We start from the raw sequence: 17,360 nt of genomic DNA on the forward strand, positions 1-17,360 counted from the left end.
GTGCTATGTGATAAATCCAGAAGTAAAAAGTATTTAGTACATCTGGCCACCTACAGATTTTAATAAGTCTTGACTGATCTAATACTTACTTCAGGATTTTGTATACATATATAGATACTGCATATACAGTATCTGAAAATTAATTTTAGTTTATAGTTGTAGGCATCTTAGGTAATTGTTACCACTGTTCAGTGTTGATTCAGACATGTACATGAGGATATGTATCTTCTTCAGGGTATGTACAGTATGTTGTCAATAATATACAATGAAAGAAACTTGCAGCTACCTTATTGGTTGATGTCCTCTTTATATGCATCCTTCAAATTGCCCAGCAAAGATGCCACACCTGCAACTATAAATTGTGCATTATCTTTCCAGTGTCACCACTTTATACACAAATCTCTGCCCCAAGGTGCCAAAATTGATGGTCAACTCAATTTAAATGAATGGAAATAAAAAAGTAGAAAATTTAGAACCTGAAAAACAAACTTTTTGTCAACAAAAAATAACAGATGATTATTGTTTCAATCAAGTGATATATATGAATTCAACTTTATGTTCTTAAGGCATAGTCTTCTTGAGCTAATAACACATTCTTTTAAACTGGTAATGAAAAGAATGCTTGTGCCATCTAGTGGTTTGCAGAAAAATTACCCAAACTGTATCCTACAAAATTTTCATAAGGACATTTGCATTCATGAAATGCAATGCTTATAGTAGCACAATGCCTCCCCCAGTTCTGCTTATTTATCCATCATCTATGGATCAATATAGCTTCAGCAACTCCCATGTCCTCACATGACCTGAGAAATCTGCACTATGGCCAACTCGATTGCCCTTTTGTTTTCAGTAAAGAAATAGAAATCAACTACAAAATAGATTTCTAGAGCCATCAACTCTAAAGACTTTTCTGAAAATTTTTAGATCATTTTGGTAGTCTCTATATTCTTTGCCCAATCTCTCAACTGAAGTTTCAAATAAACTTTCCACAATACACTACCAAGTTGGGTACTGCAAAGTTCTTGAACTGCAAGCTTCAACGTAAGAGAGCATTTCACACAAGCTGTGCACGTTTGAGTCATGATTTGGAAGCACTGCTTTGGATCCCAAAAGTGCAACCCTCTCCTGCTATTCATTAAAACAGCCTAAATTTGTTCTGGCTTTCATGAAATCCTGATGAAAGGGGTGGGGGTAACTGTTTAAGTTTAAGTTCAGCATTATTTCCACAGAAATCGGGGGGGGGGAATTGGACTGTCCAAAGAGCTTTTTCCAAAACATGTTTGACGCATGCATCGTGCTATTTCATGCCAACAAGATAACAAAGTTGTGTGCAAATTCTTTTGAACATTATCCAATATTTAAGCACCAGCTGTTCCTGATTCCAATATGGAAGTATTCCAGTTGCTTTTATATTTTTAAAAAGATCTGCTTCACTAAGATGAGCCCCTCATTTATTTCAATTAGTTTTAACTCTATCTTTGGGCTACAATTTTACAAAAACTCCATATTAAAAAAAATGAGAGGCAATGTTATGCAGATTACTTTCAGGGGTATCAACAGTGTTATGTATGCAGGCACCTGCATAGCAACAGCCACCAGGGGGCGTTGGCCTGGACGGTTTCGGCGGGAAACCCAGTTTTGGCGGGAAACCTAGGGCCAACCCCATTGGCTGTCCACTTACCTGGCTAGGTATTTAAGGAGGCCAGGTAGCCCTCATTCCCCAGGACCCACTACACAATAAACAGGGAGTCAAAAAAAAGGCAAGAGGGTGTCTAGAGTCATGTGATCAACATCTCCCCTTTTTTAACGCATGCTGCACATGCAGTACATATACAAAGAGGTGGGACTTCAATCATATGAGCACCATCTGGACTTTATGTCCTCCTCCCCTTCCCCCATGCCCCTGATTGCTTTATGAAGTTACTTTGGAAACTTTGGAAATGCTGTGGAAACATAATCTATGGTATCATCAGAGAAAACTATAAGGATCTTTAAGTACTTCAAAAGGGAAAAGTTTGAGTCACTTGGAAAGAAATTCCATGATTTGGAAACTGCTGATAGAATCCTGGCATAAGCAACATACAGTATAGTGAATGAAAAGCCACTCCATACTGCATTCTAAAACTAACCATCTACAAAATATTATTTCACCCAGCAGCAGATGAATGCTAAAATTGGTGGTGTCAACCTCCACTGACAGTTCCCCATTCATCAAGCTCCAAGAAAAAGACATCTATCACAGAAACCAAGCTCTTTACATATCAAATATAGTACACGACCCATATCTAAGATTTAATTATATATGACAAGATGTAATTTCAAAAAAAATATCACCTATAGTTTACAGGGCCTGGAAAAAGCAGAAAAAATATACATTTGTAATATTCAACTGAAATAAGTAAGGAACAAAAAGAGATAGTTCAGGAAATCTTTGTGAATGCACAGAATGTCTTCAGCTCAGTTCAGAGTTACAAGAGATATAAAGGAAACAGAAGAACAAGGAGATATAAAGGTAAAGGTAAAGGTTCCCCCGCACATGCGTGCTAGTCGTTTCCAACTCTAGGGGGCGGTGCTCATCTCCGTTTCAAAGCCGAAGAGCCAGCGCTTGTCCGAGGACGTCTCCGTGGTCACGTGGCCGGCATGACTAGATGCCAAAGGCGCACGGAACGCTGTTACCTTCCCACCGTAGTGGTCCCTATTTTTCTACTTGCATTTTTACGTGCTTTCGAACTGCTAGGTTGGCAGAAGCTGGGACGAGTAACAGGTGCTCACTCTGTTATGCGGCACTCGGGATTCAACCCACCAAACTGCCGACCTTCTGATCGACAAGCTCAGCATCCTAACCCACTGAGTCACCGCGAAAGGGCTGTGTCTGATGCTAGAAGACAGTAAGATGACAGACTACAGGGAGGTTGCAGACCTCCTAAATCCCTATTTTGCTTCCATTTCTCATCAGAGAGGAACAGTGCTCAAATGTTTTAAGCAGAGAAATAGGAAGATAGGAGGGAATAGCAGCCCAAATTGAGTGAATAGGTACTTGAGCAACACTTAGCTATCTTGAAGAAGTTTAAATTTCAGGACCAGATCGATTAAATTTGACAGTCTTGAAGAAGCTTGTGAATATAATCTCAATGGCCCTTTCTTTGACCCTTGAGGGTTGGAGAAGGACAGATGTTGTTCCCAGCTTCAAAAAGGAAAAAGAATCTGAATCAGATTATGAAGGAGTTTATTTGCAGGTAGTTGGAAGAAATATACTGTTTGGCATGGTTCAGCATGATTTTATCAACAACTCAAACCAAACCAGCCTGAGTGCCCAGTTTAGCTGACTACAAAAATGTTGACATAACAAAACATCCAATAAAGGCTCCCATGGAAGCAGAAAGGATGGTAACATGTGGAGTAGATTATGCTACCATTAGATAGATACAGAACTGGTTGAACTGTTGTTTCCAACAGGATATGAATTATTCTACCTCAAGCTGAAAAGATATGTCAAGTAGCATAACATTTGCTCAGTTCTAAACCCAGTTCTATTGAACATATTCTGAAATAAACAGCATCATGTTTATTTGAATCCTTCTCTAATTTCCACAATGAGCTCAAATATCAAGGATAGTTTCCAGAATTTGATTCAAAAAAGGGCTTGCTTTTGTGGGGCATGTTTTATAGCCATACGATCTCCCTTTCCTCTTCCACCCTCAGAGAAGCTTAGTTTAGGGCTCAACAAAGGCAGGTCACAACATTAATGAGGACTAAGCATTTAGCAGGCAAAAGGCACATGCTATGACAAAACAAGGGGAACAATGATCTAACTGGGGTTAGAGCTGGAAGTTTGTTATCTCATAGCTCACAAGAGTATATGGGAAGAAATAGCTTGACTCAACAGCCTCTCTTTCAGGTGTTAAATGAAAAATGTAGTTCACATAGGCTCAAGACTAATCACACTTGATAACAGTATAATTGAAAAGTGTCTGAATGGATTTCTAGGCTGAACATGATACAAGAGTGTGAAATAGGTCCAAAAAGAGCAATTGCAACTAGGCTGCATCAACAGAAGTATAATGTCAAGATCAAAAGAAGTCCTTTCAGCTCTACATTAAGCAGACCATAATTAGAATAATACCTCACGTTCTGGCCCTCACACTTAGGAAGTACAGTGACAGCCTGATGTGCAGAAGAGAGCAATAATGAACTTGAAAGAAAAAAACATGTGAGAAACTGTTGGAGGTGTTGAGCGTGCTTAGTCTGAAGAACAGAAAACTGTGATCAAACAGAATAGTTGTCTTCAAATATTCTCTTTAAAAGGTCCTAATGTGTGGAAAGGTAGAAGGAAAGAGAGGAGGATGACCAGCAGCAAGAGGGATGGATCCACTTACAGTGGCCATGAGTGCACTATTGGGAGACGGATTAGAGGTAGATTGTCATGGAGGAAATCTAGCTATGTGGAGTTGAAAACAATTTGATGGCACATAATCAATTAGTCTTCAGGTATCTGAAGGGCTGTCATGGGGAAGACAGATTAGATTTTTTTCAAAAGAAAAGTAAGAATGAATGAGCTTAAGTAACAAGGGAATAGATTTTGGTTGGAAATCAAGAATTTTCTAGTGGTAAAAGCTTTTCAGTAATAGAACAAATTGCCTTGCAAAGTGGTGGATTTTCCTTTGCTAGAGGTGCTTGAAAACAGGCTGGATGGTCATCTGTTGGGAATATTATAACAGTAGGTTCCTGCATTGTGCAAGTGGGGTTGTGCATGTGAAGTAGGAGATATCCAAGGCCCCTTCCTATCTTTACATTCTATGATTCTATTAAACTACTTTGGAAAAAGAATCAATACTTATATCCTGTCAATCAATCTTACTTTTTGTAGCAAAAATTGCAATAGCTAGACAAGATTAGATAGATAGATAGATAGATAGATAGATAGATAGATAGATAGATAGATAGATAGATGACAGAGTGAGACAGACAGACAGCCATCACCACATGCTACTTGCATACAATGATCTTTCACTAGCAAGAAATAATCACAGAATATTGCATCCATAAGCATATTCCTACTCGTTATAATCATCCTCCTTAAAAATATAGGGTTTTGCTTCCTCCAGAAGCACCGGAAATTTCATGCAAATTCCATATGCTGACAAGATGGATGAGTCAACATATTTAGGCTATTTCCACTTTCACATCTGGAATATTAACAAAAGGAAAAAGAATAGGATTTGGTATGCTTTTTTGTGGGTTTATTCATTCAGAAGCCCATGCTGTCAGACCACAGATTTGCACTGCTGTTGTGACAGTGGTAAGGAAAGCAGGAAATACCTTTTAAAAATCAATATGGATTTTGTATTATGCTTTTTATACGTCAACCCCAATCTGTATTGCAAACATAAAAATATATGATTTATTTGTTTTTCAAAGCATTTGATTAGTTTTATTTTCACAAAAACATAGTACAAAATGCTTTGAATATGACCAGGGTAAAATCTATTTCTTCCTGTTGCCTAATCCAAATAGCTTCCCAGTTCCCGACAAGCCCCTATAATCCCATCTGAACCAAAAAAATTGGGAATTGCAACATAACAACAAGGTGGGCATCTGCAACATTCCTTCTTGTGCCAGGGACCCTACAATGTCCCCAGAAATGCTGCCCCTCTTTCTTGTGGGGATGCAATAGTTATTGCAATAAATTTGGTCCATTCTCTTCAGTGCTTTTTTTAATTATTTTTATTAATTTAATTTGTATACCGCCCTTCTCCCGAAGGACTCAGGGCAGTGAACAGGGCAATACATAATAAAAACAAGATACAAAAATTAAAAATTATTAAAAAGTGATTAAACAGCAGTGCCCGTAATAAATTAGTACAGATTAAAAGTTAAGACAAATTTATAAAACCCGACCCCATCCCATCAGGCCAGCTTGTTCAAAAAGGTGGGTTTTAAGATCGCGCCGGAAGGAGCGGAGATCAGGCGCCATCCGGAGCTCTGTACTTCTAAATTATCCATGGAAGTGACGTATATAAGAGAGCCATTCCTATTTTATTTTAGTCAGACTTCTATTGTGAATATATCCAGTTACTTTCTCCATTGCCACATACTTTCCCATTTTGATTTCCCAATCTTATACCATCAGCTAAGTTTCTCTTTTTCAATATTGGCCAATTATTTTCAGAATTCCATGAATATTTTAATATATTTCTTCCAATACACTTGAAATGTTTTACATGACCACCATAAATGATAAACTGTTCCTTTTTTGTTATGGTACTTCCAGCATTTATTGTTATAGGATTTCTCCATACTGGTAATGGTAGATAGAGTTATATGACATATATATAACATTTAATATGGATTTTCTCTTAAAGTATGACTTGGAGTAATTTTTTCTTGAATTTTTTTTCTGTAACATTTCCATTAATCTACAGTGATTACTTTTTCAAATTTTGTATCCTTTCCATCATGCAAGTTTTTATTTGTCCTATCTCTGTAACAATTTATAAATACGACTTAATAAGTGATCTGAGTTTTGCATAAGTATTTTAAATTCTTACTTCTCAAGGCCCTGGCTTTTTTTAAGTTTGCTTTTTATCTTTCAGAGTGAAAAGGATATGATAGTGATGTTTATGATGAGACTAAAGGACTTATCCTTTCTTTTAAAAGAGTCAAGATTTTTAACAAACGTTTCTTTTAATACGTCCCCTCCTATTATTTTCTTCTTTTCTTCCATTGTACTTTAGCTAGGCTTGCTCCTTCTATAATTGACCTATTTTCCTGAAATCTTTTGCATTCTATTGTCCATAATAGACAATTTTCCTTGTGATACAGGATACAGTTAGGAAATGTGAGATTTCTCTGCTAGACATTCTAAAAAAAACAAATCCTAGAAAAAAAATTCAAAATTTGAGTGGGGAATATACAAGCAGTTCTTGACTTACGACCACAACTGAGGCCAAACTTTAGGTTGTTAAGCAAGACATTTGTTAAGTGAATTTTGCCCCATTTTATGACCTTTCTTGCCATATTTGTTAAGTGAATGACTGCAGTTGTTAAGTTAGTAACACGGTTGTTAAGTGAATCTGGCTTCCCCATTGACTTTGCACATCAGAAGGTCACAAGGTTGATTACATGATGCCGGGACACTGCAGCTGTCATATATGTGAATCAGTTGCCAAGCGTCTGAAGATGCTACAACGGTCGTACATTTGGAAAACGGTCATAAGTCACTTTTTTCAGTCCTGTTGTAACTTTGAATGGTCACTAAATGAACAGTTGTAAATTGAGGACTACCTGTATATAAATGGCAAAGACTAAATGAATGGAACATTTTCTGCAGCTTTCTCAATATGCAAGGGCACAACATAAGGATATCCACTTTCCTCTTTATTATTTTTAATTGGTTAGAAGTCCTGGTAGACAAGTTCCAAGAAGATATGAAAATAATCAAGATCAAAATTCAAGGAGAAGTATACAAGATGAAATGCTATGCAGATGATGTACTACTACTAACAACTATGCAACCACAAATGCCACTCAACACTTGATAAAACTAAAAGCTGCTTTTCTGAATACAAAATCAATGGAAAGAAAACTAAGATAATAACAAGGCATTTCCCTTTTTAAAAAACCCACTTTTTAAAGGCCCTGACTGTGAGATAACAAGACAACCAGCGAAATATCTAGAATTCTCTTTGACAGGATGCAATAAAGTTATTTTTCAAGACAGATATAACAAATTATGAGAAGAAATAAACCAATATCTTGAAAATTGGAAAAGTTTTTAACCTTTTTGGCTAGGATTTATCACAACAATAAAAATGAATACATTACCCCAAATGAACTGTTTAGATACTGCTGACCTTACTGTGATGTCTCCTAGTTCAATTGCCATTAACTCTGAACAATGGATTCCAAATGAATCAACATGATAAAACTGTATCAAAAACATACATTCTTCTCTTTCCACTTCCTCTGCTGTACAGATAACAGATGTTTAATTTCACTGGAAAAATACATAGTAAAAAAAGAAGTAAACTCTCACAACTTGTTATTGAACTGAATAGAAAGCGGATATATTACTATTTGTCAGGTTTTTATAATACATGGGAAGAAGGTCTTTATAGTTATTTCTAAAATCAAATCATCACTTTGGGGGGAGGGAGTCCATATAAAACTTACAAGATGAGCAACATACCCATGTATTGATTCTCATCCCATATTTTAAAATCATAAAGTATTACTTTTAGTGAATTCCAAAATTCAGCTTGAACAAGAGTAGTATCGTCCAAACTAAAGATGTTGATATCTTTGTGTTTTCATTTGCTTAATTCTGATGGATTAGCATTGACTAAAAGCAATAGATCAATTCACTTTAAAACTGAGCTTTGTTTTTTACAAACATCAGGCTCTACCGCCAGTAAATCATAACAATAGCAACAGCATCTAATATTCCTAGGACAGACATGTCAAACTCGCGATGTCATGTGATGTTGCACAACTTATCAGAAGAGTTTTGCCATTGCCAGCAATGGGGTGGGCGTGGCTTCTGGATGATGCATTCGGCCCGCAGGCCGGCAGTGTGACACCCCTGCCCTAGGATTATAATCTTTCATTATTGTAGCACTTTCTTCTTATCAGCTGTGTTTTCAAATCCACACAAAAAAAATCCTACTTCATTTTCAGGAAAGAAAGAAAGAAAGAAAGAAAGAAAGAAAGAAAGAAAGAAAGAAAGAAAGAAAGAAAGAAAGAAAGAAAGAAAGAAAGAAAGAAAGAAAGAAAGAAAGGAGAAAAGAAAAGCCTTCTTCTTATACAGATGTCAAGAATGGTATAGTTTCCCTTACCTGAAACATCATGGGGTGGGCAGGGTTGATGTCAGGGTCCAGGCACTTGATTGTCTTTCAAACAAAACTAAACTTCTGAATCTGGTATTTCAGTTGTTGAGGAGCCAAGTGTCAATTGGTAGAAGACTGGAAAGTTCTAATCATCGGCTACAACCATTTTTTGAAAACTCTGCATAGAATGTAGAAACCATGGGCCTAACCAGTCAAGGTGCTTAATTCATGTTGGTTGCAATCATTCATATAGTCCTGTTGCCCAAGTCTTGGCATTGCTTAAAGTGATAGAATCACAGTGGCCTTAAAACCGCTTGGGACTTGCAACTTCCTGTCTCTGCTGACTGTTGTTGTTGGAAGCCATCAGGAAGAATGAGGAGGTGCTCACTTAATGACCTATGATCCTCATTTAATATCAGTAACACAGACTGCAGGGAATACAACTACTAAGCAATGTGGTCACATGATGTTACACTTTATGACCACATTATTTAGTGATGGAAATTCCAGTCCCAATTGCCATTATAACCCAAGAATTACTTGTATGTAAGAGCACTAAGTGAAAAACTATTCAGGAAACAGTGTTGAGATGATTGTCAAATCCTATAGTTACATCAGGTAAAATCTCATATATCCAGTAGCACCAAAACTCAAGAATAATATGATGCACCTGTCCTACAGTTCAGGGAATTGAAATCCCACACATTTGGAAGGCACCATGATAGAAATCTGATAAAATACAAAGCCTAATTCAAATCATTGTGGCTTCTATTACTTGGATTTCATGCACATTCTCAAATCATCCAAACAGCTAAGGAAAAAAAGCATTTTCTAGGCAAGCAACATTCTCAGGAGCTCATTTCACACTAGATATATGCCTGGAAGAAGCCACATGCTGTTTGTCTTGCATGCCTGGGCTATCTTAACTATCAATCTGGTGGTTAACACAAAATATCATACTTACTTTTAACATGGTAGTGTCACAGATTTGTTTAGTTTTTGTATTGGACTTCTATTCACCAGATGTTGTGGGAGTTTCATCACTGGAAGCTTTCAAGAAGAGACTGGACTGCCATCTGTCAGAAATGGTGTGGGGTCTCCTGCTTGGGGGAGGATGGACTGGATGACCTAAAGCAGGGGTGTCAAACTCGCAACATCATGTGACGTGTCTCAATGTATTGCGACTTTTTTTCATTGTTAGTAATGAGGTGGGCGCAGTTTCGGGATGACGCATCCGGCCCGCGGGCTGGCAGTTTGGCAACCCTGATCTACAAGGTCCCTTCCAACTCTGTTATTCTAATTCTAATTCTAAATCATCAACACTGTTCTCAAAAGATGTAGAAAGGCAATCACAGAAAAATGAATGAGAGTAGTGATGTTAAAATATTTCTGCATTTCCAGTATTCGAACCCAAAACAAAGAGTGCTAGCAATTAAGCAGAGACAGTGATAGTAAAATCAGGTGACACACTGCGATTTGTTGGGAGAAAGATGCACAGGTGGTCCTTGCTTAACATCCCCTTGTTCAGTGACAGTTCAAAGTTCTCTTCTATTGGTAGTTCAAAATTATGATGGCACTGAACAAGGGGTACTTATGACTGCCCCTCATTTTTGTGGCTTTCACAACATCCCTGTGGTCATGTGATTGTGATTTGGGCACTTGGCAGACCAGTGGTTGCAAGATCCTGCAATCACTTGATTACCATTTGCGACTTTCATTGCCAGCTTCCTACAACATCAAGGGGGAAGCTGCAGGAGGCTACAGATGTTGATCATGTCACCATGGGATGCTGCAACCACATGAGTTAATGACAACAACTGGAACTGCTGGAACTGTCATTGTTAAGTTGGCACAGACTTTGTGCCTAATGACTATGTTGATTAGAGATGAAGTTCTCCATCCAATTAACATAAGTAAGCAAGGACTACTTTAGCATGACCTTGAAAAATTTTATCTGCTTCAGTCCATTACTAATCTATCCTTCATGCAGATTCTCCAGAAGGTATGGAACCCTAACAGATCTCCATAGGAGTAATCAGCCAAGCCTGCTAGTATAACTCATGTCAAACCAGGATCCAAAGACAGAATAAAAGAAACCTAGAAAGCTGAGTGAATGTTAATTCATCATTTGTATCCAATTTAACCTACATTCTAAATTTCTGACGTTGTCTTGTAGTTCCAGACACTTTGAGAAAACTTTGCTTAGTTGTTACATTAAAAAAAAAAGCAATGAGGTACAATAGGAGCTGAAGTTTCCCCTAGATGCAGCTCTATTACGAGTAACCCAGATTGTTGGGGGCAATAAGCTGACTTTGTAATAATGCCGCTTGGGGGGGTTGAAAGCCCTAATAAGCAGGCATATACATAGAATGAAGGCTACTGCTAAGCTTGTAAGCCGCCCTGAGTCTTCGGAGAAGGGCGGGATATAAATGTAATAAAAATAAAATAAAATAAAAATAAATTATTATAAAAAATTTGAATGCAGCAGTGTGAAAATTGAATCCAATTATTAACAGGAAACTTTATACAACATAGGAGCTGTTTCCTGTCTCTCTTGCTGTTTCATCAGATAAAGACTATTTTATCCTTACCACAATACCTCAATTCATTTACATTTCTAATTTTCTGCCACCAGCAACTGTAAAAAGAAGTCTCATATCCCAAGTGCTATACAGTGCTTGACTTACAACCACAACTGAGACCAAAAGCAAGACAGGGAAGGTTACAAATGATCACATGATCCTGGGACCCTGCAACTGTCATAAATACATCTCACCCAAATTTAGATCATGTGACCATGTGGATGATGTAAACGTGAGAACTTTTTCCAGTGCTGTTGTAGCTTTGCATGGTACAAATGGTTATAAGTTGAGGACTACCTGATTTCAAGAGCAAAGGCAAAGTGAAGGAGATAAGAAAAACCCATTTTTCTCAAGATATAAGACTTGTTCTGCCAGGCATTTGCTCACAGTGCCAATAACACATACCCAAAATGAGGGTTGTTCTTGAATGGAGGGAACATTATGAACACATAAAAACAGCTGTAAACAAGGTAGACATTTTTGCAGCTATTACCAGAAATACAAGTAACTGCTTGCTGTTTTACAGGCTGATTTTTTGAGCTTTTGGCGTTTGCTGGTTGAAGTTCCTTTGCGCATTATTGTAAAATAAGCAGAGCTGATGATGGCTCTGGGGCCTACTCCTTTCTATTCCAAATAATGTAAGATATTTCGGATCACTGACATCTCCCCCAAACTAGATGTAGACAGAAATTTGGACCAATGGAATACCATTTCTACACTTGTAAAGAGCTCTCAGAACAACTCTCTGATTTTCAGCGGTGCCACCATTCTTATATATCATTGTTTCTCAGCCGTGGCAGCTTTAAGATTTGCAGACTTAAACTCTCAAAATTCCTCAGCCAGCTAAGGAATTCTGGGAGTTGAAGTATGATTGATACCCAAATTAAAGGGAAACCTAAACTTCTGGGAGACAATAAAAGTAGGAAAAAAGGATGTGCTAGCATGAGGTTTGACTCAGTCTAAGCTCTTCAGAGGAAAATGTTTAACAAAGCATTTCATGTGGATCTTCTTGAAAAAGACATATTCACATAAACTTAAAAGTAGACCTTAACTTAGGGTGGTTGTTTACCAACTGTTCAAAGTTACAACCTACCTGCAAAAAGGGAGCGTCAACCGAAGTTCCAACAGTTGTTTCCCCCCTCCATGGTCATTTTACCGCACTTGGTGCACTTAACAACATAGCCAAATTTATAGTCACGTGCCCCAGTTTTACAACAATTTTGTCTGCACATTATTTCCAGTTTTCAGCAATATTTATTTTTATTTTAATCCCATTTATATCCCGCCCTTCTCCGAAGACTCAGGGCGGCTTACAAGCTTAGCAGTAGCCTTCATTCTATGTATATGCCTGCTTATTAGGGCTTTCACACACACACCCAAGCGGCATTATTACAAAGTCAGCTTAATTGCCCCCAACAATCTGGGTCCTCATTTTACCTACCTCGGAAGGATGGAAGGCTGAGTCAACCTTGAGCCTGGTGGGATGCGAACCTGCACTAATTGCAGGCAGCTGGTGTTACTTAATATCATGCCATAGCAAACAATGGATTCACTTACAACCACCATGTTCACTTAACAACCTCTGTAGATAAGGTTATAAAATCAGATCTGTTATATGATTAATCGGGCAGGCTCCATTATGGTCATATCTCAAGGACAACCTATACATGGAACAGAAGAAACTATGGGCTGCTGTGTGCATCTGCAGCACTGTAATTGCACCAGTAATGCCAATCCCAAAAGGAAGTGCGTGGACTTCTTCAAACAGCATGGAATTGGAAATGAATTATGTGAAGCTATTTTCTGCAGACCAAAACTTAAAATAAACAGATGCCCTCCAGATGTAGTGAACAAACATTTCTGGGAGGCTTTCATTTGGTGAAGTCTGATGTAAAATATGCTTGCAACCAAACCTTCCTATTTTGACCTCAGACACATGTGCAGGAAAGAGAATCAATGTCTTTCCTCCTGGAGGGGGCCTTTAGGGATTACTTGACATTTCCCGAAAAATAGAGGAAATAAGACTCACTAGTCAAAGAAACTAGCAAAGTCAGAACAGGATTCCAAATATAAAGCTTAATATTAGCTTGATGTAAAAGACTGGTGTCAATTAGGAAAACCTTGAATTCTCCAGCATCAGATAACATTTGCATTTCGGAGGAATCCATATGTTAATCTGATACAACCTTGATAACATAGAAGACAGTCAAACTAGAGTCTTGAACTTTAAGAGAGCTAATTTCAATAAACTTAGAGAGAGCTTGGGAAGGATTCCATGGATAAGAATCCTCAAGGAGAAAACAACTCAAGAAGTTTGGGAAATTTTGAAAAGTGAGATAATAAAAGCCCAGTCTAGCACAATACCAACAAAGAGGAAAAATAATAGCTCTCAAAAGAAACCAGCATGGCTGAATAAAGAACTCTCTCATAAATTGAAAGATAAAAAGGACAAGTATAGAAAGTGGAAAGAGAGGCACATAACTAAGTCAGAATATCAGCAAATAGCCCGAGCCTGCAAAGACGAAGTGAGGAAAGCTAAGGCTCAAAATGAACTAAGGCTTGTGACCAAAGCCAAAAATAACAAAGAGCTTCTTTCAACATGTAAAAAAAAAGTGAAGGAAATGATTGGTCCATTAGTGGGTGAAAGTGGCAAGAAGATGACAAGCAACAGGGAGAAAGCAGAACTATTTAACTCATTTTTTACATATGTCTTACACAAAGAGAAAAAACAGTCCAACCTATCAAAAACAGTACCATAAAAAATAGATTAGAAACACAAGTTAAGATAGGCAAGAAAATGGTAAGTGAGCACCTGTCCAGCCTAGACGAGTTCAGATCACCAGGACCAGACGGATTACACCCCAAGGTTCTCAAGGAACTGGCAGATGTGATCTCAGAACCACTGAACTATATTTTTCAAAGATCCTGGGGCACTCGGGAACTACCAGAGGACTGGAAAAGAGCTGATGTAGTTCCCATCTTCAAAAAAGGGAAAAAATGGATCCAGGAAATTACAGACCTATCAGCCTGACCTCAATACCTAGGAAGATTCTGGAAAAGATAATCAAATAACACCTAAAGGCAAACAAAGTCATTACTAAAAGCCAGCATGGGTTTGTCAAAAACAGATCATGCCAGACAAATCTTATTGCATTCTTTGACCAAGTAACAAAATTAGTGGACCAGAGGAATGCTGTGGATATAATTTACTTGGACTTCAATAAGGCATTTGATAAAGTGGATCACAACCTACTACTTGATAAGATAGAAAAATGTGGGTTAGATAGCATCACCACCAGATGGATTCGTAGCTGGCTGACTGGCCGTACTCAGCGTGTGGTCCTCAATGGAACTTCATCTACACGGAGGGAATTTTGTAGTGGGGTTCCCTAGGGCTCTGTTCTGGGCCCAGTGCTCTTCAACCTCTTCATCAATGATTTGGACGAGGGGATAGATGGGGAACTTTGCAGATGACACCAAGCTGGCAGGAATAGCCCAACACTCCAGAGGACAGGCTTAAGATACAGGAGGATCTGGACAAACCTGAACACTGTGCACTATCTAACAAATGAAATTCAATGGTGAAAAAAGTAAGGTTCTACATTTAGGCAAGAAAAACTAAATGTACAGGTATAGTATAGGTGGTACCTTGCTCAATAGTAGTAACTGTGAGAGGGATCTCGGAAACCTAGTGGACAATCACTTAAATATGAGCCAGCAGTGTGCTGCAGCTGCCAAAAAAGCCAAGACAGTGCTAGGCTGCATTAACAGAAGAATAGAGTCAAGATCACGTGAAGTATTAATACCACTTTACAATGCCTTGGTAAGGCCACACTTGGAATACTGCATCCAGTTTTGGTCACCACGATGTAAAAAAGATGTTGAGAGTCTGGAAAGAGTACAGAGAATAGCAACAAAGATGATTAGGGGACTGGAGGCTAAAACATATAAGGAACGGCTGCTGGAATTGGGTGTGTCCAGTTTAATGAAGAGAAGGACAAGGGGGGACATGATAGCAATGTTCCAATATCTCAGGGGCTGCCACAAAGAGGAGGGACTCAAGCTATTCTCTGAAGCACTCAAAGGTAGGACAAGAAGCAATGGATGGAAACTGATCAAGGAGAAAAGCAACCTAGAACTAAGGAGAAACTTCCTGACAGTTAGAACAATTAACCAGTGGAACAACCTGCCTGCAGAAGCTGTGAATGCTCCAACACTGCAAGTTTTTAAGAAGAGACTGGACAGCCATTTGTCAAAAATGGTATAGGGTTTCCTGCCTGAGCAGGGGGTTGAACTAGATGACCTCCAAGGTCCGTTCCAACATCATCATCATCATCATCATCATCATCATCATCATTATTTTATTTATTTATTTTATTTTTATTACATTTATATCCCGCCCTTCTCCGAAGACTCAGGGCGGCTTACAAGCTTAGCAGTAGCCTTCATTCTATGTATATGCCTGCTTGTTAGGGCTTTCACACACACCCCAAGCGGCATTATTACAAAGTCAGCTTATTGCCCCCAACAATCTGGGTCCTCATTTTACCTACCTCGGAAGGTTGGAAGGCTGAGTCAACCTTGAGCCTGGTGGGACTTGAACCTGCACTAATTGCAGGCAGCTGGTGTTACTTAAGGAGGCATTAGCCCACTGCTCCACCAAGGCTCATCATCATCATCATCATCATCATCATTATTATTATTATTATTATTATTATTATTATTATTATTATTATTATTATTATTATTATTATTATTATCTGACATCAAAAATGAATCAGACATGTTTTGATTCTTTTGTTGATTTCTGAATTTTAATGGTATTTTCCTCAATTATAAAATGTGGTAGAACTTTAAAACTTTAATTTGGCCAGCAAAACAAATTGATATGATAGATGGTTTCATTTTGACCACTTCAAACATCATGATAGATTTCTGCTCCATAGAGCAATTTTGTGGTCTCAAGATATTTCCTTTCCACTTTCCCCCTTAAAAAACCAGTTTTCCAACATCCTGCATTACTTATGGATTGCCTCTACCCAACTGTTTCTACCCATCCTACCCAGTCGAGCAGAAGGGGCATGGTCTGGATCTAATGCACTTAGAAGTGTTGGCTAGCCCAGAAAGAAGGACTTCCCCACCACTACTTCATGGAAGATTATTCCATCTGAGATTAGACTAGTTCCACTCTGAGGGCTTTTGGTCAAACCCTGAAAATGTGTTTATCTGCCTGAGTCTGTGGTTTTATCGGCTTTGGTGATGGTTGATTTTATGCTGCATTTTTGTTTTTATATTGGATATTTTATCAGCTTTATCTATTTTCTCACTGGCTGCCTAGAGCCACATGTGAGATGGGCAGCTGTATAAATTGAATGAGTAAATAAAAATCTTATCTGGATTGTTTAGAAAACAAATATAAATAAAATATTTTTGCAGTATTCATGAGCTTATGAAATCTATGGTGGATTAGGTGGACTGTAGAGGTAATCACACTTTTATTCTGTAGCTATAACATTTCCAACAATTCCTTACAGCTAATTGAACACTTTCATTGCCTTCCTTAGTGTCTTCAGACACTAACGTCTTCAGACAGTCATAGTCTTGGTAATAATGGGCAACCTTTGCTATATCTCATTAACAACTGGCACATTTACAAGCTATAAATATTCCAAATCATTACCACTTACCACAGAACCTGATTAAGAATCCATATAATAATAGCACAAATCATTCTACAGTATATTGTTGATAGTCCTCATTATCAAGACAACCATTAAGCAATGAGTATATTAAGAAGACTCAGCAAGGACTTCATTAGCAGGATATCTAAATCAGCATGATAAAATATAGGGAACCTTTAGTGAAAATAAGACGCATCCATCTTGGACATTGCTACTTTCTTATTAGGGCTTAATTACCAACCTGCCTTCAAAGCATTAGCTTTGACTTTTTC

Source organism: Vipera ursinii, assembly GCF_947247035.1.
Source record: "Vipera ursinii genome assembly, chromosome: 2".
In the NCBI taxonomy this organism is placed as follows: Eukaryota; Metazoa; Chordata; class Lepidosauria; order Squamata; family Viperidae; genus Vipera; species Vipera ursinii.